Consider the following 23,000-nt stretch of genomic DNA (forward strand, 5'->3'; position numbering starts at 1 on the left):
TACTTCAGTGTCTGAGCCACGCTTGCAGCGAGTGAAGATCCTTGTCATGCTGAAGAGGCCTCCTCTTGCATCCTGCTTTATTCTTCCCTAGCTGCTGCTTTGTCCTGACTGTGTAAGATAGCAATACTTTTGCATTTGTTAGGCTTCTTTGGGTGCCCACATGAACTGAAGTCGAAGGTAATGGCCTTTGATGTGGGGAGCATGTTAATGTGTTTTCTGTGCAGAAACCTGCTTTAGTTTTTCTGAGTGTTCATCCCAGCAAATTGCCCTGTCTCTGCTCAAGGATCTTTGTAAATATATGGACTAGAAATGTCAGTAGCTGCAGAGTAGCATATTTTACCAAGGAAAGATTATACTTCAAGACTTCCTCCTTTATATCAAATGAAAGCAGAAAATCTTTCTTAGATCAACCTGTCTTAAAGCAGATGTCCAACTTTCTTATGGCTCCCTCCTTATTTGTTCAGTGTGGAGTATTTGTTCTCTAGCAGCTTCTTAGCTTGAGGTATGGCTTCCAAATTCCCTCTTTGAAAGGGCTTTGCTTTCCAGCACTGAACCACATGGCAGATGACCCTTCAGATAAGCAAAGCGTAAGACTGTGCTGTGGCTAGTGAGAGGAGGCTCAGGGTTTGTCTTGTGCCAGCTGCAGTGATTTTTTTGTAATCCTGAGCAGCCCAGAGACTGCCTGTGCAGGCTGGCTTCTTGGGAGAAGGGCTGGGAAGAGTAGGGAGCAGGTGCTTCAATGCATGGAAATAAGCAGCTGGAAAATATCTACATTTCCAGCTCTCTCCCAACCTTCCTTTGATGGGGAGAATATTGGGGAGAGAACCACAATATTGTGGTAGAGGTTGAGGATCTTTATGCTCCTGATTCAAGTAGCTCCTCTGAAGCTTTCCAGAAACTTTGGGAAGTTGGGCAGGTACGCCACTAGAAGAGCGCTTAGCTCAGGGACTCCAGTGACCCAGCTTCTCCAGTTCGTTGCTGCAGTCAGAGGCTGTTTTTCAGCATCTGAAGCGTGTGGTGTTGGGCTACCTGTGGGCTAGCTTCACAGTTATATAAGCTTCCAGAAGCTGAGCAGATGCTTGGAAAGTTGACTGACAGCAAACTAACTGGACTTCTGATGGTACACATCATATTGCCTCCATCCTTCAGTAAATTAAAACATTTCTGTGCGAGAGAATGGAAACAGTGTGGACTATCTCTGACAGCTGCCTCCTGATACAGAGATGAATATGGCTTGGGGTGATGGAGCGTAGCAGTGTCCTAGCAGACCCATGGCATTTGCACATGCTAAAGCCAGTGCCCAGGAATCACTGCTGGCCAGTTTGTTGCCATAACATGCACGCAGTTGGGACCCCAGAGACCAGAACATCAGGCTCTTGCCCAAAGTCAGCAGCAATATCAAACATCGTGCCAGCCAGCTGAGACTGGATATAATGGAAGTAATGAACAGTGCAGCTTCAAATTAAAATAAAGCTAATGGAGAGGGCGAAGACCTTAACTGTCACTCTGATGCATCTCAGCAGAGTTGCTTATGCTATGCTGAGCTCACCAACTCTGGGTAGCGTGACCCTTTGGGTCTGAGGCTGGTGTGCCATTCTAATGATGTGTACCCACCCCTCCCAAGGGGAGCAGGGTGAAGGGCTTGAGGAATGAGGGCTTGAGGGCAGACACCTTTATTTAATACACCCTGACAATGCATAACTAAACCTCTTTATCTCACTGGATTTTGCTGATAGGTGGCAGTTCTAGCATGGGTCTGATGAAGTCTGTCCCAGCCTTTCCAATGGCACTGCTTTAACTTTTGTCCCTTCACTGCCTCTTTGCTGTTGCTATTCCCATTTGGAGGTGAGTGCTTTGTCCCTCAAAAAAGGAGACTAAGATGGGAAATTACTTTACTAATACTGGTTCTTCTGCGTCCTCCTTGATAAGAACAATGAAATCTCTCTCACCTGTGGGGTGTCCTGCTCCCCTTGCATAGGCACACCACAACAGTTAAGAGCTTTTTATCATGGCAGGGAGGAAAATAAATAGAGATTTCCATTTGGTTTCTTTGAAGTTCTTCTCCAGGCAGAGCACCAAAGAGGGGTAAGAGTCCAGTCTTCTCTCCAGGTCACCTCTCAGAGCTACAGCTTTCGTTTGAAAATGTACTTGGATAGCTAGGGAATGGGTATTTGTCAGAAGAGTGCTTCTGAGCAGGAGGGCTTTGTGTCTTGGATGCCATAAAACCACTTCTGGAGGCTTTGTCTCACTCCTTGAGAGGTTTTGTATCTAATTGAGAATTCAGCAAACACTCCTGTGGGTTTAGAAAATAGAGCTTGGACCAACTGCATGTACAGGAAGATGACTGGGATGGGAAGAAATCTGTTCAGAACCCTGAGTGTGAAAACTGCTAGGTTGTGACCCCCAGGTATTTTCCTCCTGAGAAATGCCTACCACATTATTGTGTCCTTTCCACAGGGGAAGAGGGTGAAGTGCTAAATGTCCTTGTTATTTGTCCAGATGGTTAAATCCAGTACTACCCTGTCAGGTTTTCCATGTAGTGACAGATGGGAAACTCACTGGTTCCCCTGGGTCTCACTAAGCACCTTTCATCTTCCAGAATGAAAGAAGGATGCAGCAAAAAATCAGCCTAAATCTCACTGAAATGTTTCACCATGTTTCTCTTGAGTGTGAGAAGTAAGAAGACCCTAACCTCCATTTCCAATTGAATGTGCATGGGGCCACAAGAGCTGAGGCCAGAATCACTGCAAGGGCTGAACTGAGACTTATTCAGGAGGCCATGGGGTGGAGGAGCTCCCACCCCACAGCTCAAAATGGGAAGCATTGTTGTTAGAGCAGGGTCCAGCTCAATCCCAAACTGATGCGGGTGGGCAGAGCTGGAGGCCAGATGTGGTACCAAACCTGAGCAGCATTATGCAAGGGCCAAAGCATACAAGTGGTTGGAGAAGGGTAGGTGCTGTATGTGCATGACTGCCATTTGGTTTTCAAGCAGAGGTGGAGTGAGCAACTGCAGGCTGCTCCCAGGGAATGTGTAGAGTTCACGCATGCTGTCCTTGCACCCCTTACAGTCCTTCAGCCAGACCAGCAGCTTCTTGAAGGGTGCTTGGCTGTCTCTGGTACTTGCTATTCCTGTGGGCTTTGCCCTCCTTTTTCCCACATCTCACTGACAGAGGAAGGGAATTGAAAACCTGAGACCTGGAAAGTAGCTTCTCAGAGGCCTCGACATCAATCGATCTGCCAGTAACCTGAGCAGAGGGGCATCTGCTGACTTGGGTGAAGCAACCCAATGATAAATTGGTTTAGAAAAACTGCTGGATATTGGTGCTTGGGGATGCAGGACAGCAGAGACTGTGTTAAGGGAGAAGTGGCATAATGAATGGCTCCTCTCTCGGAGGCTTTGAAATGCTACCTGTGCAGCATGAGCCTTTGAGGTTTCCTGGGGAGATGCAAGGTGTCTCTGGACCCTGGCCTTGCCCCGCAGAGGTTCCCAACCTGTACTATGCAGGGACCCTGCACTTCTTGCTACTTTTAGGAGTGCTGCTGGTAAATTAGGCTGGTTACTGAAAAGAGTATGGTAGAAGAATGACATAAGGTGGGGGAGTAGCAATAGTGAGTTTCCATGGTTGATAAGGGATTGTGAAACCAGGAAACTGAGCTGCATTAAATGATTGTTCTGTCTTGCCTGGAGGAAGAAGGCAGAGAAAAGGCTTCCAAACCCCTCTTTCCTCTGAGCCTGGCTTTCCCCAAAAAGCTGGTCTGCTGTGTTTGTCCACTTAATAAGAACTGAGGAACCCACAGGGAAAGTGGGGCAGTGCCTGACTTGTCAAAATAAGTCATGTGCACGAGGGAAAACCCAAAATCAAACCATGACAGCTGTGAAAATGTGATGCAAGCCTCTTTGCAAGGTCTTCACCTCTTCACTGAGACGTCTTCATGGTGGCTGTGCCCAAAACCTCATATGAGAGGGTCAAAGTAAAAAGAGTTGGTACGGGTGAGACAGCTCTGCTAGGAACCACGTGAGGTGAAGTACACAGCCGGGCTGTGGGACACCCTGCTAGGGCTGCATCTCTTGTGCACATCTTGCACTCGTGTCAGGAAACACTTTCTTGCAGCTCAGGTATTTCCTGGAGGAGCAGCAGGATGACAATCTTGATTCTGGGCTTCAACAACAGCCCCAGTTCTGGCAAACCATAGGTGCCAGCACAGTATTGCATGGAGGGCAGAAATTCTATGGTACTCTTTGCTGCAGTGGACCTGCAGTGTCACAGGACCATGTGAGAGGTCACGGGCAGGCTCATGCTTCTCCTCCAAGAAGGGAGATCTAAGGGGGAGGACTGAGTCATGCAATATTGCTTAAGCTGCTTCCCAAGTCCCCCAGAGTACAGTTTAAGCCAAAGAAGCAATCCTCGCAGCAGGCTCAAGGAGGCATTACCAAGCAGCAGGAGGTCTGCCTGGGTGCCTGGCACATGGCAAAGGGATGACCATGGGCCTTTAACAAGGCGAACTCACATTTGCTGCTGCCCAGAAAGAAGGACAAGGATGTGGATAAGTGGAGAAGTCAGGAAGGATTAATGCATGTCCTGCTGTGGGAACAAGCCTCACACATGTGTTTCTAGTACAGCATTTACTGCTGATGTTTGCAACAGCACTGCTAAGTTCTGGGGTGCTTCTGCCTCTGTATGGTTATCCAAAGGAGCTGAGGATGCAGTGCTCATCAGGAGTCTCAATGGAGCATAAATACCTCCTGCGTATGTAGCACAGTGATGAAAACCAATAGCTGCATGAATATTTAGTATCTGCTACTCTCTGCTCTGAGAGGATTTTCATGCTAGGTCCTCCTGCTCCTCTGGAGATGATGTTACTTGGTTATAGTGACAATAAGGCTGCATATGAGTGAGGGCAGGGTAACAGCCACTGTTGGCAATCATGTGCCATTGGGATGTGCCCTTCAGAGGAGGATGGAAACAAATGGCATCACTAACAGCTTGTGTGACAGAGCAGCCAGAAAATCAAGGAACAGCTGGCACTAGGCACACGGCACCGTTGAACACATTTGGAAGGTATAGATCTATAGAGCTGTGTGGGTAATAAAGCATGAAGCTATTGGAGCTCTTGACAGTTCCCAAAGCAAGGGAGAAAAGGAAATAGGTTCAACCCTTGCTGTTCCCGGAGGTGGGAAGTGGATTCTGCCATGGAGTTAAGGACCGTGGGCTCCTGCAGCACTGATCGGCATGGAACAGCTCAATTGTAGTGGCTCGTTTGAAGTGAGATCTGGAACTGGAGGGATACAGAAAATATTGAAACCACGGGGAAGCCATGAAATACCTGTGGAGATCTGATGAAGGAAACAGCATAACATTTAAGTGTGTAACTCTCATCTGAAAACGTTGATTAAAATGTCACTAAATCCTAGGGAAAAACAGGTCTTTGTGCTGGTCTCTGATAATACAAGCTGATCTGGAAAGGTGTGGCTTGCAAAGAGGCACCTCCTGGAGAGATGTGGTGAATAATGTGGTTCTGAGCTGTCATGAACAAGGCTCCAAGGAAACATAACTGTGCTCCTTTCCTTGCCCCTGAGAACAAGAGGGCTGGTGTGTACAGTCAGGCTGTCTCCTGTCCCCTGCCTCTCCCAGCAAGCTTTAGGCATGTAGCTTTGCTCAGCCCTCCCTATCTCCTGTGACCATCTGAACTCCATTGCTGTGTTCCAGCAAGCTTTTCCTATAGCACTTTAACTGTGCAGAGGCTTTGTAAGCTTTCTATGACTTGCTCATACTCAAATGAGTTCTTGTAACTTCCCACCAACTTGGACTATGCTTGGAACTACATTCACTTAGCAAATACCTCACCCATACCAACCTCCCCTGCCCTGGATGCTCAGCTTGTGAGTTAAGGGTCATCAGAAAACTTGGTTGAAGATATAGGTTTACAGTATACAGAGCAATCTGGCAAAGGTTCAGAGCAGAGGTCATTAAGATGCAAGACATCTTCCCCTGGAGATTGAGTTTGCTAATTAAAAATGCATTAATAAATCCAATGTTTTGGTCTTAGACAGTGAAGGAGCAGTCAGGAGCTGTTAAGGATAGTGAGGAGGCAGTACCAGACAAGCCAAAGTCTTGGCACACTTCAGGACCATGTTGTCTGGGCCCTGCCTGAAAAAGTCACTGAGGTGCTTGTGGGTGGGATCCCAGGCACTCGGTGGGAAGAGCCCTGTGAGGGGGCCATGTGTATGGATGAGAGCTGGGAAACAGCCTGATGTGCCTGGCAGCTGGACTCTCTGATCCTTGCTGAAGCCAAACTGGCCTAATCAGTCCAGACTTTATGTAGGTTCCTGATAAAAGCAGTGCTGCAAGTGCAGGTGGATTGTGGAGCTGCTTACAGGCTCTCTGAAGTCTCTTGCATGATCTCAGATGTCTGTGCTGTGTTCCTTCTTCCTTGTGTGAATTTTGTCATCACATCCTCACCTCATCCCTGAAAGGACTTGTTGAGTAACCATACATCTTGGGCAGCTTAGGGGAGCTGAGTGAGCCCATGAAAGGTTAAGTGGTGTCATTGTCTCCTGGGTTGATGATGTCCCCAGATGATGCAGGCAGAACATTATTTACTGAGGACACCAAGCAGGCAATTGTTCTTCAGGAGAAAGTGATAAATCTTGTTATGTCTCAGTGATCCTGTCACTGTTACTCACAGCGCCAGCAGCACAGGGCTGTGCTTGTTCCAGGGGCGGGCAGGATGGATTCTGCTTTTGTTAAAGCAAAAGGACATGTTAACAAACCAAATACTGCTTTTTCTTGGACCTTATAGGGAGCAAGCCTTGGGGAGGCTGTTCATGGGGTGTGTGTATTATCACTGTAGTCAAGCTGCAGTAGCAGCTCTTACTGTGAAAAGTTTGCAGACTGGTTGGTGAGGAGACTGCTCAGCTTTCCTGTCTGTTCCCATATGCTCTCTATACCCATAAATTGTAAGTTGATCCCCCACCTTCTCAGTATAAGCTTTGTTCTAATTAAAGCCCTTACAGAGTTGGAAGTGGAAAGGGATGAGGACATAAAGACAAGTCATTGATCTGCAGAAGTGAGGGGGCTATTCACATGCTGGAAGGCAGCAACATCATGGAGGAACATCCTTGGTTTTAACAATTCCTGCTTGAGGATCCTTGAACTTACCAACAAGAGCACTCATAGAGGACAAGCCAGGGATAAGGGGGAAATAAAGGATCCATGATCTGCATTTGTAAAGAAGAGCCCCACCGGCATATCGGAGCATCTTGTAAGCTCCATTTTCTTAAAGAATGTTGAAAGTCCTTCCTCAGTCTGGCCCCAGTCTTCAGTTTCTACCCTTCATCTTTTGCTGGAAGATGTGACCTTATCCTCATTGGGAAGAGTCTTCTTGGCTGGTAGGGAAAGGCATGTTCCTGTCCTGTAAACCTACTTGAGCACTTCAGAGGGGGAATGGCCATCAATAAATGGATTTTTCTTGGCTCAAGCCCTGCCCAGTTTAGTTCTTTGATAATTTAGTGTGCCATTTCCTGATGCACTGCTAAAATATATAGCATGCAGCTGGCAAGAGAGGAGGCAGACCTTGTCTGTGGAGATGGGGGTCATGTCCTGATGGAGGAGGGGATGTAGCAGCATGCCACTGAGTGCAGCCTATGGGGTGTCCAGAGAGGATTGTTGTTAATTGAATTGAAGAAGACAAATAGCCATTAGCTTAGTCTCCAAAGGACAATAACTGTACTAATAATGAAGCTGAACTCCCTAATACTGATCTCTAGTATCTGTGAATTTATATAATTGATGGAATATCATTGAGTAAGAGGAAAATGTCCAAATGCAGGTGGCGGGGAGGGCATTTACAGGATTTGCTGAGATCTAATACGTACAGCAAAACTTCAGAGACAGCTTTTCTGAAGCAGAGAGACTTTTGAGGCTTATTTTTTATCCTCCTGCTCCCTCCCCCCCCTCCTTTTTTTAAGACAAAATTACATTCCAGACAATGATTGCAGTGACATTATGCTCAAGTGATCAAAAACTGTTTTGCTGCACCAATGTCAGGTGTTGAAGGGACAAGTGCCTGTGATGAATGTCTAATATCTGCCCATCTTCCTTGATGTGTATCCCAGGAGGAAGACAAGAAATGATCTGATCAGCTTAGCAATCCCCTTGGCATTTCCATTGCCTCTGGAGCCATATTTCTCAAAGAGCTTCAGGACATCTTTCCAGGGAGGAGTCACACTTGATGCTGCTTTGACAAACAGTCTTTGGCCAGGGCTGTGGGGCAGAGGAGGTTTTCTGTCAGAAAACACCAATTCATCATAATTGAACTTTTTTGCAGGTTTTGAAGAAAACTTAGTTAGGAAAAAAGCTTTCTATTAATAATGTTGGGCTGGAGCTAGAGCAGCAAGGAAACCATGACACCATTCTGCATGCTACTCTTCTACGAGTCCCTCAGACCAAGGAGGGTGAACTGGTCACATCTTGGACCTGCAGACTTGACACATGATGATGATAAATTGCTGGCAGATGAAGAGCTGTGGAAGGGACTGTAGGTTGGTTAAGCATGTGGGCTTAAGGAAAAAGCCCTTCTCAGTAGGGGATGAGGACGACAGTGGGGCTGGAGGCAGTAGGTGGGGTGCAAAAATAAATTTGCTTCCCTGGAAGCAGAAATGTTGCTGCTATTCCAGAAACTTTGTGCGTACTCTTCCATAGCAATCATGGCCTTGTAACTACACACTCTCCAATAACATCACCCAAGTGATTTCCCCCTAGGCAATAAGGTTAAGTCATGGGAAACAATTTCTATTTTTAATAACATTTTTGCTAAATATCCCATCTCTGACTTTCCCTAGAGGCTCAGAATTCATCTGCAAAAAGGGGGCTTTAAAAGGACTTTAATAATAAATATGATACCACCACTCTTTTATGCTTATAACTATTCATGCTTGAGTGAATTCCCTGATCTTTTTACGGGCCTGCTGAAATATATTGCGCAAGTCAAGGGCAGGCCTGTTTTGAAGCTTCTTGTGCTTCCCTGCTTTAATTATTTTCATCTCTAGGTGACAGTCTGGATAATGCTGTCCTAGTGCTGCCCATGTACAATAGCAACCAAACCTGGAGAGCTGCGTACAACCTTGCTGTACACAGGGAGGGGACAGCCCTGTTTTCCAGCTCTGACTACCCAGTGCTGACTCTCGAAGGCCATAAGAGCTCCCACAGAAGTACTGCAAGGAGCTACAGCACCTCTGAAAGACCTCGCAAGCATGAATAACAGTAGGGAAGATGAACTTCTGTCTGCCTGATAGGCAGACCCCCTTGGTTTGGCAGGGAGGGTTAGAGCCATCAGAAACAATTTTTTACCCCATTTAGAAAAAAACACAAAATTGTCCTAAACATCTTTTCAGCCCAGCCCCATATATGTCCTGCAAAAGAAAATGTTCCCTCCCTGTTCCTTTTATTCACTTAGATTTCAAACTGCCTAGAGGTCCTGTAGCTGTCTCCTTTGACATTCCTTTAGAGCCTCCTCAAGAAGCAAACATGCTCTCTCTGAAGCTGTGAGAGCACTAGACATTCATTGCCCTGAGCAGCCTCATCTGGGATTTCTACTCCCCCATCCTCTGCTCCACCAGCTCCATTTGAGATCAGGTCTGAGCTTTAACCTGTAGGTGTGTGTGCCAGCCCCCCTCATCTGCTGCTGCAGGAACACTGTAGTTTCTTTCCTTGGGCATTTTTTTATCTTTGAGGTATTACTGCCTTTTCTCTCTGATCCCTGTCAGCTCAGAGCTTTCTTCTACTGAGCACAGGTTTGTGTTTCTGCCCCAGACATGTCTTTGCTCAGCTTTTCCTTGTGAATGAGCCTGCATCTGCAGCAGCCAGTGAAGTCCTTGGCTGACTGTGGCAGAGCTGAGGGAGTTTGTCCTCTGAGCATGACAGGCAGAAAGATGGGAATTCCTGAACTAATTTGCTGTAAACAATAATGCATAATAGGTCACTTCTCTCTTCAGCAACTTGGCAATTAAATCCATCAGAGACATAAATGTAATTGGACTACTGGCAATTAGCACTTGGAAGTGCTGGAGGAGTCCGGAGGGCCTTTCCATCAAATTGCTCTGGATTTTTTTGTCTTTTGGCTGAGCTGCTGGAGTTTAGAAATCCCACTGCCTTGCCCATGGGTACCAGAGTGCCCCAGGATTTGAGGTCTGTGAAACTGAAAGCCCGTAAGAAAAGGCATGAGGTACCCTCATTATGATGAACATTCACACAGAGAGTGTGGTCCAGAGCAGAGTCCCACTTAGCCCTGGAGTCTTCCTGCTATGCTAAAGCTGCTGCTGAAAGTCTTTTTCATTTAAAGAGAGATCAACTGATGGCAGATCAAAGCAGGGTTTGCTACTGGGGGTCTTGGTGGCTCTGCTGGGCTTTAGCTTCCCTCTGAAGGAGAAGGGGTCAGTTAGGAGGAAGCCTTAGCTGCTGCCTTGCTCATGTGAGGCTTCAGAGTGGGGCTAGGAACTTGCCTTATAGCAGGTACCTGGGCCATCCTTGCCTGCCATCATCACAGCAATTGCAATGCACAAGCTGCTAGAGGTTGGACATGCAAAAATGACTGAAGTCACTAATGACTTTATTGCATCCAAGACAAAAATTACCAATGTGGACACCATCCAAGCAATCACAGCATAGGACTCAACAACAACAAAAAACAACCCCAAATCCTAGTTCTTGAATGAAAATATTTTTATTGCAGGGCCAGAAAAGGTGAAAGAACTCTTTGAATCCAATCTAGAGAGCAGAAACTTTGTCGAGATTAGCCTTTGCTTAAAGAGTTTGGATTGGGGCCATACTTGGAGACATGCTGCCTCTTGCTCAGCAGGTCTCTGGGGACAACTTCAGAGTGCCTCACTGAGATTTTCAGGAGTGGCCAGTGATGATGGAGGGTCTGTTTAAGACAGGTCAAACCAGTCACCTTGAAAATTGTGGACTTTCATGTCATTTCCACTTGGACCATTAAGTATGAAAGCCCATAAAATAATTCATCCTCTTCTGCTGTGGCCTATTCATTCAGCCTCCCCCTCCTCTCCCTCATGATAAACTGTTTCATCCAATAGGGTTTGTCTGAGATACTTTGGGTTTCAGCCATATGTATATTATTTTTATCTATCTTGCTATTTTACTTGCCTTTTGAACATCCAAGATCACTCTTTTATCTGTAATTTTAACAGTATGGATATGAATTAGAGGATTTTTATTTCACTTGTGGGTTTCCTTTCACTACTGTGTATTAAACCAAGCTTCTTTTCAACACAATAATAATAATAATCCTTTGTCTTCCCCTTTGTAATACAGTGATCTGTTTGCCTGTATGAGAGAAGAGTTCTGCAATATCATCACCCAAAGTCCCCAATATCTCTACCATATTCCAGTTAATTATATGGTGCTGCTGTTTCATGTGGATCCCAATAGGATCATTTTGCTGCAGACATTATTTTAGGAGGAAAGTAGATGCTATTAAGTTTAACAAACAATTTTTTTATAAGGGATCAAAGCCACCCAAATCTGGCTTTCTACAGTAGTCCCAGGATAAATCTGTGTTGCATATGTACATGCTGCTGTTAGCACAAGCAGAGCTGACAGGATTTAACCAAAAAAAAGCACAAAAATTTTGTGTTTTTTCATTGAAAAAAATCTTACTTTCAGGATAGCAAAAGTGATTGTCATCAGTGGTGGACTGTTTTAGGGTCATGTCTTTTTCCCACTGTCCCGCCAAAACCTTGCTAATATGGTTTTACTGAAAAGTAGATTAAAATGTAGTAATTCAACAAATAAGAAATGCTGTAGCTTTTAGTGGAAAAAAATTCGGAGGTGCCTTTAATTTTGATTTGTCAGGAAATAAAGTACCTCTTTCTGGAGGGTGCTGTTGGAAAATCGGTCATGTATTAGTGCAGCTGTGATAGTACCACAAAGCTGAGCATGTTTGGAGACCTTCTCCAGTGATACCATCTCTAGGGAGGCCTGCTGGTACTTCACTTTCAGTTAAGGCCCAGTTATCTAGTTCACATTATTTTTTAGCCTCCTGCTTGTTCTTGTCTATTCAGGACACCTTGTGTGTTTGCTCTTTGAAGACAGTGCAAGTCAGCAGCAGCCCCCACTCAGCAAAGGGCAGCTTGAAGGCTTGTGGCAGGGGGAAGGCAAGGATGTTGGAGTGCCTTAATCTCAGAGTTTCACACATCCATGTGTTTATGAAAAGTGTGGAGAAACCCTTTCCACCTCTATGGGAGTGGTGATGAGAAGAAAACACTGCAGACTTGAGGTTGTTGATGAATTTAAGGCATGTTCTGGGAAACCCTCTGCAAAGCAGATGAAGTTTAGTGTAATCTGAAATAAATAATAAAATCCTGATCAGCCCAGTTTTAAAATTTGGTCCAGTTGAGAAGCAGAGGTAATTAATGATCTTTTCTGTAGCTTTTGCAAAGAGCATTTCCATTTAAATGCATGCTCTGACCTTCCTCTCAGGCAGAATAAATAACCAATACGTTATTCAAAGAAGCATTTAACAGAGGTAAAAATTAACACTTGCGTCAGTGCAGGTAATCAGCTTCTGGGCTGGTTTGACATTGGTCCAGCTGCAGGGTGGGATGGGATGGGAACTGCCAGGAGGTCCACAAGCCCTCAGCCTAACTACTGTGCGAAAAGCCACTTTCTCTCTAGGAACATTTCTTTATCATGGCTTTCCAGGCCCAATCCCTGAAGGAGATGTAGGAGACATGGGATATTTCTTCCAAGGCTGGCAGGAAATCTCAATGCTTGGATGAAACTGTGCAAGGGAGATGGAAAGAGTGGGACAAATTGAAGAGACACTTCATGTTAGCTCGTGATGAGAGTGGCTAAGGCATAACCTGGAAGAAAATAGATATCTGCCAGCTCCAATGGCTCTTGCTCCCTCTTATAAGGGAAATGGGTCTCTGACTGCAAAAAAATCGATGAGAAGCTAGATTCCATTGTATGGAAATTGATATGAGGCAGAGGAAAGGATATTGCAGCTGCCCCTTACGAGGCTGTCTTGTATCTGGTCATTAAAGGTGACTTTTATCCACTTGCATGGAGACCTCCAGGGCTTTCTGGCAGTCCTTCAAAGCAGCAACCCTAACGCTGTGCAAGCGGGTGGCACATGTACCCTGAGGCTGGTTTGTCAGAGGACATGTGCCAGGAGGTAAAAGAGCGTGTGGGCCACACTGGAGCCTGCTGTAGTGTTGATCTGCACATAGTCATCCGAATTAGGGTAACGCTTGGAGCTTAGAGTGCAGCCAGGCAACACCTTCTGCTGCTGGCTGATCTGGTTTGAGCAGTTACTGCCCTGACACTGGCTTCCTGGTGTCCTTAACCTCCCCTCTCCCCATCAGAAGCTGTTATTTGCTTTAGCCCTGCTGGCACCACCATGCTCCTTAACTCCTGTTAGGTGAGTTAAAGTGCATGCAAGCATTGTTTGGCATGATGTCCTTCCATAGTTAATCACTGCTGCTGTTTTTTAATATAACAAAAAATAGTCTGTATTTGGTGACTCACTCTGGAGGCAAAATGTAAAGCAAGGAGCGGTGGGGATGCCTGGAGCAGTTTTTCCACATAGTGCCCAGGCTGCTGCTGGCACTGGGTGTCCAGGAGGCTGTGCTCGAAGGTCTTGCTCCAGGTTGGCATCTGGTGCCTGGCAAGGCTGGATATGGTGGTTGATTCACCCTACTGGGTGCTAGAAACATACTCCCTCCCTCTCATCCTCATCATATTTCTACAAGCAAGGTAGGGAACAGTTACAAAGAAAAAGAGTAGAATTAGTGTAGTGATGAGACTGCAGCTGGGGAGGACGTGTGAAAAATACACAATTCCAAATACAGCCTTTATCACAGACTGATTGGGAGGTTGGCAGTAAACCAGGGTCTGAGATCACCCAGTTAGCCTTAAGAAACTATCTTCAGGCAGCCCGTGCTTGGCACTGATTGGCATTAGAGTGAGCTGCAGAACTGAAGTCCATCATAAGTGGAAAGAAAAAACTCTTTTCTTTAAAAAAATAGGTGGGGTGGAGATGTTCTTTTTTTTAGTATGTCTCTAACCCAAGGTCTTGCCAAAGGGGTGGAAAAATATTCCAAAAGCTGGAAGAAAAAGTGTTTCTTTCATCAAGGGTGGCAACAGAGCAGACTGAAAACCCTAAGCATGTGTTTTGTTTGATATTAAAACACTTTCTGGATAAAAAATTACTGATGGAGATCAATTCTAATGAAGGAATGTTTGCCCCAGTAGAGAGGAGGTTTTCTAAGGGCTGCAAGACATGAGCACCAAGGGCTTGGTCCTCCTGCAGTCCCCAGATGATCAGCTCACGGCCCAAAGCTGTGTGCCATGGATGAAGAGGAGAAGCAATGCGAGCTGGTCCTGCCTTTCCAAGCCCTGCTGGCCACACCAGGATGACCAAGGGATGATGCAATCTGAGCAGACAAAGACCTCACAAATGTGCACATCATGCTCCCGCCTGCAGGACCACCTCGCTGCTGGTGCTAGGTCGTGCATGAGGAAGAGCTTGATGCTTGTCTGTGGGTTCCTTTCCCCCTTGTTCTTTGGCATCTCCTTCTTTGGACATGTCATGGTTTAAACCCTAGCCAGACATCTTGTTCACTCACTCCCAGTGAGTGGTGCCGGGCTGAGAGCAATCAAGGCCCTCCCCCCCAGGCCTCTCCCCTTCCCAGCTTCCGGAGGGATGGGGAGGAGGATCAAAAGAGTGCAACTCCCACGGGTTGAGACAAGAACAGTCCAGCAACCAATGTACAACACAAATCACCACCGCTACCACCAACAACAACGATAAGAGAAAATAACAAGGGAAGAGAATACAGTACCACCGGCCAAGAAACAAGTCCCACCCGGAAGCCCATGTCCTTCCGGCTAACTCCCAGTTACCCCCCACCCCGGGCATGACGTGCTGTGGTATGGAATACCTCCTTGGCTAGCCTGGGTCAGGCGCCCCGTCTCTGCTTCCTCCTGGCTTCCCCTCTCCCTGGCAGAGCATGAAGCTCACAAAGTCCTTGGTCAGGGTAAACATCACTTAGCAACAACTGAAAACATCGGCTTCACCAGCACTGTTCCCAGGCTGGAAGTCAAAACACAGCACTGCTGAACCCAGGAAGTTATCCACCCCTTATTCCATACCATTCACATCATGCTCAGATCCCACATTTTCAATACACCATTGCTCTCCCACATATATACATCCATATACACACAGACCAAGACAAAAAGATCATTTTCTTAGTGCATGGACCAATCCCTATAATGCTTCTGAGTCCATTCGGTCCATGATGTCAGGTTCCATCTGTTGTAACAATCTTTCAGGGCAGGAAAGGCTGTGTGCAGTATTGGATCGTTGCCTGCTGATGCTGGTCGTTCCTTTCCTGCGGAACTCATCCGGTTCTATCAAAGTTCATTCTCTGTTAGGATGATGGTTAGAAGGAAGTCAGGGCTAGTCGCTGGTGACCTGGAGACATCTAGTTGATGGGCTATAAAAGTATTACACAGCAGGCAACAGCATATAATTGAGTTCACTGGCTGTTTTCCCCTAAAATCAAATCCCCTTGAGGTATACATCGGACTTCCCCATCTTCCCACATTACCCACCAAGTATATCCAGGTCCCTGAGCAAAAGCAATCCCACGAGTGGGTTTGCCTTTACCTGAAGCAGGAATTACCCAGACTGTCTTCCCCAGCAAATTCTTCATATGCACCACGGGAACTTTGTCCCCCTCTACAATATGTAAAAGTTCTGACTGGGCTGGGCCAGCCCTGTTGGCAGATCCTCTGGTGTTGACCAACCAGGTGGCCTTTGGTAAGTGTGTATCCCAATGCTTGAAAGTTCCCCCACCCATTGCTCTCAGTGTAGTTTTTAACAGCCCTTGTACCGTTTGATTTTCCCAGAGGCTGGTGCATGGTAGGGGATGTGATTTGGCCCAAATATCTGTAAGGTTATTCCGGAAATGAGTCCCATTTTCTGACTCAGTTCTCTCTGGGGTGCCGTGTCGCCACAAAATCTGTTTCTCAAGGCCCAGGATGGTGTTCCGGGCAGTGGCATGGGGCACAGCGTATGTCTCCAGCCACCCAGTGGTTGCTTCCACCATGGTAAGCACATGGCGCTTGCCTTGGTGGGATGTCAGCAGTGTGATATAGTCAATCTGCCAGGCCTCCCCATATTTATACTTCAACCATAGTCCTCCATACCAAAGAGGCTTTAACCACTTGGCTTGTTTAATTGCAGCACATGTTTCACACTCATGAATAACCTGGGCAATAGTGTCCATTGTTAAGTCCACCCCTTGCTCACGGGCCCATCTATATGTTGCATCTCTGCCCTGATGGGCTGAAGTGTCATGGGCCCACCGGGCCAAAAATAATTCACCTTTATGTTGCCAATCTAAGTCCATCTGAGCCACTTCAATCTTAGCCGCTTTATCCACTTGTTGGCTGTTCTGCTGTTCCTCAGTGGCCCGACTCTTGGGTACATGGGCATCAACATGACGTACCTTCACCACCAGGTTCTGCACCCTGGCAGCAATATCTTTCCACAGTGCAGCAGCCCAGATGGGTTTACCTCTGTGTTGCCAGTTGCTCTGCTTCCATTGCTTCAACCACCCCCACAGGGCATTTGCCACCATCCATGAGTCAGTAGAGAGGTAAAGTACTGGCCACTTTTCTCGTTCAGCAATGTCCAGGGCCAGCTGGATGGCTTTCACCTCAGCAAACTGACTCGATTCACCCTCTCCTTCAGCAGTTTCTGCAACTTGTTGTCCAGGACTCCACACAGCTGCCTTCCATCTCCGATGCTTTCCCACAATACGGCAAGAGCCATCAGTAAACAAGGCATACTGCTTTTCACTTTCTGACAGTTCATTATATGGTGGGGCCTCTTCAGCACGCACCGCCTCCTCCTTTGGTGACATTCCAAATCTTTGCCCTCTGGCCAGTCCATGACGACTTCTAGAACTCCTGCACGACTGAGATTTCCTATTCGAGTTCATTGTGCAATTAGTGCAGCCCATTTACTCCATGTAGCATCAGTTGCATGATGTGTAGAGGAGACCCTGCCTTTGAACATCCAGCCCAGCGCAGGCAACCAGCTCTGCTTCAGTGCCAATCACTTCCAAAGCAGCTCGAACCCCTTCATAGGCTGCCAGTATCTCTTTTTCTCTTTCTCAGTTGGGGTATAGCTGGCCTCAGATCCTTTGTATCCCCGACTCCAAAAGCCGAGGGGTCGACCTCGTGTCTCCCCTGGAGCTTTCTGCCAGAGGCTCCAGGTAGGACCGTTCTCCCCAGCTGCAGTGCACAGTACATTTTTTACATCTGGCCTGGTCCGGAGAGGTCCAAAGGGCTACTGCATGAACTATCTCGTGTTTAATTTGCTCAAAGGCTTGTTGTTGCTCAGGGCCCCATTTAAAATCATTCTTCTTCCGGGTCACATGATAGAGAGGGCTTACAATCGAACCATAATTTGGGATGTGCATTCTCCAGAACCCCACTGCACCCAAAAAAAGAAGGAGAAAAATGACCAAGAAGGAGAAAAATGACTGCTACTGCTGAACCCAGCACAGGACAGAAGGCAGTGGAGTGATATTTTGGGGTCCTTACTTGCAGCCATACCTGTGGCGGCCACACACCCCATTGATCTAAACCCTGACATGTGGACCGAACCACCCAGCTAGACCTTGGACTTGCCTTGTCTCTATGGACTTGCTCAGTGACCTCAGACCGTCTTGACTGCAGTGCTTCTTGTAGAAATCCCAGTTTCTGAGCTCACATGCACAGAAGAGAGCATTTGTTTTCATCTGCAGCATTTCTAGTCCATGTAGGCTGTAAGAAGGCATCACCAGAATGCACTCTAATGGCACAAAAGACTTTCATGACAATTCAGATGCAGCATTCAGTGATTATTTTAGTATCTTCTCAGTTTTTAAGCTGCTCTTCCTTCTTGCCTGATTTGACTGAAGATTTTTGAACTCTTGGGAGCAGTGCTGCTGTTTCTTCCCTCGGCTTATCACGCCGAGGTGCCTCCAGTGTGGTGGTTCGGTTATCTGATTGTTCTCCACCATTTGGCTGCAGCATGGAGGACTTACTAGCTTTCTGCAGATATAAATTATTTCAAGGATAGCCCTGAACCCTGCAGCAAGAAAATCTGATCTCTTTGAGTGCATATAGGTTGATTTCTGAGAAGCAATGGCCTGAGTAGGATTGCAGCTGTAATGCTGAGCTTGCATTTATCCCCGTTTCTATCAGCCCTGATAGGTGTGTTGGGTGAAGGGAGTAATTATTCTTTAAAAGATTTAAGCATTTAATATGGCACCACTTTGACTTCTTTTGGAGAAAGCATCTGGACACTTACTCTATTGGGCCAAGAAAAACATCCTGCTTGAAATTGCTAAGTGGTTCCTATAGTATTTTAGCAAATATTAGCATGGGCTCTTGGAGGAGGCAGTGCAAGGAAACAGGAATACTGAAATATTCCAGGAGTCCATTGTAAAACAAGGAACGAGGACTTTGCCATGGAGAATATATTTCCTAAACTAAGCCAGATAATTCCAGAATCAGAAAAAGCTGCTATTAATATTAAAATCAAGTGGTACTTGATGCTGTAGTCCTTACTGAATTCAAATGCTCCCAGAAATTACAAAATTAAGAGGGTTACTTATGGCAGCTTGAACAGGAAATATCTCCAGCTGGACTGAGCCTGAAACCTGAATTAAAAATGGCCTGTTGGTGCTGTACCAAAGACTATTAATTACAAGCCATGGCTTTTTGAAGAAACAGGCGTTTTTGTAACACTGCAATGATTCTCTATATGAAAGAGAAGCCCCTCTTCAGAGAGACAATTTACACTATTTTAGGGTAAGAAAGGGGAGAAAATCTCAAAGAAATGCTAATGATTAAATGAATTACATTTTTCAGGACTCCTGGGTTGTGTTTCCAAGGAAGATAGCATCCCCTAACCAGCACAGCATCCTTAGCCTTGATCCTAGACCCTACCATGCTGACAATGCCAAGTAAGTGGCTTTCTTGCTGTCTGCCTCAGTTTCCCCATGAGCAAACTTGCAGTAACAGAGAACAACTTAAACTGATAAAAGTGACAGAGGTAAAAGCAGCAATACTTACCGTCAGCTCTAAACTGAACAAGTTGCTGTTCCGTGCTAATCCACACGTAATATAAAAGGTCATCCCAACTGTAAAAGTGAGATGCTTTTTTTAGGCATAAAGATTATTATTAAAGTGGAAATGGAAAATAACCTGAAAAGAGGAATTGAAAACACAACACAAATGTTACCCATATTTCACTGAAAACAAGGAATTGCTTGAGTCTTGACAGCATCCTTCCTCCTACAAGGATGGATTTTTATAACAGTGCATTATTAATAGCCACATCAATACATGAGTCAGAGGAGAGACTATCTGCTAAACAGAAGCTGGTTGGGATATTGCCATATTACGTTAACTTTATTTCTGTTGGGCCAAGTATTTCTCCCAGTTTGGGATTTTTCTCTTTTCCTTCCCAGCAAGGATATTTGAAGTCATTCCCACGGAAAGGCCTATTTGTTCTCAGCACAAACGCTTGTAATAAGTATATGCTCTCCACAGAAACAAGATCCTTTCTACTCTACAAGTGACCATGTAAAGCCAAAAATATCTCACTGGAGATGGAAGGGCTTGAATGTGATTTGAGAGGGTTTTGCTGTGGTTCTGTATATTGCTGGTCTCCCCTGTGGACTCAGACCTGAGGGAACGGGTGTCAGAGCAGAAATATCCGCCCCAAGATGTTTCTGCCTTCTGGGGAGATGTTCTGTTGAAATCAAAATGCTTCCAGAGAGTTTAAGTTAAACTGACATGTTCTGTCCGCATTTTCCGGGGTAAACAAGACTTCCTTTTGAAAGAAGCCACTTCATCCATTCATGTCTGGGAAGCAAGGTGTTAGGATAGACAGAAATGACCCTAATGCAGAAGGTACCAGATCCAGGCTCTGGGTCCTGGCTCCCTGCATTTGCTAAGCCATGAGTGTGCCAAAAGGAAGAATACCACACTTTGTTTTCAGCTTGTCTGTACTGAAGTGCTGGCTCACCTCTAGCTGTTGCCCAGTGCTTCTTCCAGCACTTGGTACGTATTGCTTTCAACAAAGTTGGAGGCATAAGGTACTGGAGACACAGAGAAATAGGCTGCTGGAAATATAATTTGTAGGTGTTTTGGAAAGGTGGTTTTTTTTGATACAAAGATGCCTGAGTAAGTTTTGATGCCAGCATTACCATGGAGCTCTTCTACTACTGTATAGCTCCTCTTGTGCCTCTGTGCCCAGGGAGCCTTACACTTACATGGGTAGGTGTAAACTCTTCCTTGGTGGACATGTTTGGGGGCTGTATCTGCAGACACCTGCCACCAGCTGCAGTATTTCCTGCTGTCGGTAACACCTCTGCCTTCTGATGTGATTAATGGTGCTAAACCCTGAGCTTGACTAACAGCTGTTGCTAAGATCAGGCCTCCAAATTAGGTTCCAAATAGCAGTGAAGCAGTGAAACCTCCAAATCCAGGGAAGCCTGGAAACAGGGAACTGGCCTCAGAATATCAAATCCAGGAAAGGTCTGTGCAGGAGCACAGCCAGTCCAGGAGCAGGGATTTTTACAGTGGATGCTCAGGGCCTGTTATTGCTGCAGCAGTTGTGGTACCCAGCAGTGTGGCTGTGAACAAGAGGCCAATTCCTGCCTGGCACAGGCTGTCCCTGCTGCAGCATTTCCCAGGGAGCTGCAGAGGCTGGCTGGCTGCATCCGAGGTATTTGCTCAAAAAACCAGGTGTTGTTTCTGTGAACACTGTGAGCTGTCATCTTGGCTTTCTCTTTTTTATTATTTAAAAGACAGAGAACAAATAAGAGAAAATGAATGCAAATAATGACTAACAGCACTTCCAGTCCAAATATTTGCTCACATAATCATGTGGAAACTTTGAAGACTTGTGAGTAGCTCTAGTGCTGTTTATAATACAGCTTGGCCCAAAGACGGTCAAGATGCTCGTCTCCCAATGTCAGAAGAACCCTCAGCACTGAGAGCTATATTCAGGGCTTCTTGCCATATCCTGGTCCTCAGAGAAGTGAGGTAACAGACGGTGAAAAGATGTTGTAGTAGATCTACTGTCTGGAAGCACCCTTTCAGACAGGACGCTGCAGCCCTAGGAAGCTCTGCCCCACTTGCACATGCTGGTCAATGTCTCTGCTTTCAAACAGGGCTCCTTATAGAGGATGTATTTGTGTTTCATAAGTTTAAGGCCTGGGCTCAAACTAGCATTATCCAATTAATTATATATATTTCTTTTTTTTCCTCCCCTAGTTTGAACCCTTGGAAGCTGAACATAATTTTCTTCCAGCCATGCAGCACTGAGCAGTAAGGTTGTGGTCACTTGGCTTCTCAAGAAAAATAGTGCAAACATGTCTTATTTCAGTGCAGGTTCAGTTTTATAACCCATTAAAAGCATAGGAACTGTAGCCTATGGCAAGGGGAATTCACCAATGGAGAGAGGCTTCCCAACTCACTCAGGGGTGTTGCAGGTGGCTATATAACCTGGTATGAGGCTTAGGGGAGTACCCAACCATTTGGTCTCTGTTTTTTTGACAGGAAAGCAGCCAGCCAGTGTGTGGATCTTAACCTGGTGTTTTAAGCTCTGTAATACACAAGTTAGGTGAGTCCCTCAACTTAACTTGGCCATGGTGGCTGATATAATAATTACAAAAGAAGCTCCTGGAAATACAGGTATCTTTGTTTCCCCCACTGTCACATTGACTGATACTAGTATCCTTCTTGGCACTAGGTTGGGTGGGTTTTTTGCCTGTGTCTGTGGACAATGCCTGAAGGAAGAGGATGTGAGGGAGCCTTGTAGGACAATGCTTTAGAAATTTTTAGGAGTGCCTTCCTGTCCTTCATGGCAAGTCAGGAGGTGCCAGGTTATCCAAGGGCCGAGAGGAGGAAGGATCCCCACTTTCAGATTGTAGAGGTTGATGCAAGGTCCCTTAGACTCTTTTCGCCTAATTAAGACTTTTCTGGGAGTTCAGCTGAGAAATGTGAGCATTTATCCCAATATCCCACTAGTGACAGCAGGACTTCTGGAACCAGTGTTAGGAGACCCTGCAGCCCTCCAGTTCTGGTCAGCAGTACTTGTGTTCTCCAGCTCGGCTTTTGGCAGCTGGGCTCAGCAGAAGGCTTGAGCTACTCATGCTCAGTTGGTTCATCAACAGTACATGGTACGAGTAGGTGGGGATTGAGCAAGCCTCCTACCATTGGCATGGATGAAGAGGAACTTGGGCACAGAGCTGCTAAATGCTCTTCCCAATGATAATTCTGCACTTGCAAGAGAGCCAAGCCGAAGTGCAAGGTTTTAGAGGTCTTTTAACTGAACATAATGAATTATTTTGCTTCTTGTAATTAAGGAGGTGCAATTAAGAATGATATAAATAGCAAGGTAGTGTTTGGCATTTACAGAAAACCGTAGGCTGTGCAATTCAGGATGTATTGCTATTAGTGGCCAGCCATTTTTTGCCATTAAAATATCAAGAGATCCTGTACAGTACTGGGTGCTGTTGATTTGTGATCAAAGCTAGCATGCAGGTAGCAGGTGGCATTTCTTCAGTTCCTGCAGGGAATATATCCCAAAACGTCAAATTCGTCCCTTTCTATTAGAGAAGAAAGTGTGAGAGGAGGACTGGGGGAAGAGAAGGAAGGAAGGAGACTGTTTCTCTATTTTAAAAATAATATTTTAGCTTACAAGTGTGAAGGTGGCTTGCAAAATTAGGAGACTCTAAAAAACAGAGTAAAGGGAAATGTAATTTTTCTCTTTGTTGCCACCATTTTTTCTTTGACTCCCAAACTTTTGTCTACCAGACAACACACATCTTTTCTAGATAAAAATACTCAAAACCTTTGAAACTTGGAGAAAAATGTGTTTTTCCAAAATATGCTTTTGGAATG

General features: G+C 45.8%; 1 long non-coding RNA gene across 1 annotated transcript in view; it reads left to right on the top strand.

Moving 5' to 3' along the window:
* LOC134157498 (uncharacterized) overlaps positions 1-23,000 on the top strand; it is a 162,480-nt gene that overhangs the window by 134,146 nt on the left and 5,334 nt on the right. Inside the window, exon 2 of the long non-coding RNA XR_009962339.1 lies at positions 18,954-19,048. This is a non-coding gene — a long non-coding RNA (uncharacterized LOC134157498). The remainder of the gene's footprint in view (positions 1-18,953; positions 19,049-23,000) is intronic.

This window comes from Pezoporus occidentalis, unplaced genomic scaffold (assembly GCF_034315485.1).
Source record: "Pezoporus occidentalis ecotype Australia unplaced genomic scaffold, CSIRO_AGI_Poc_V1 ctg97, whole genome shotgun sequence".
In the NCBI taxonomy this organism is placed as follows: domain Eukaryota; kingdom Metazoa; phylum Chordata; class Aves; order Psittaciformes; family Psittacidae; genus Pezoporus; species Pezoporus occidentalis.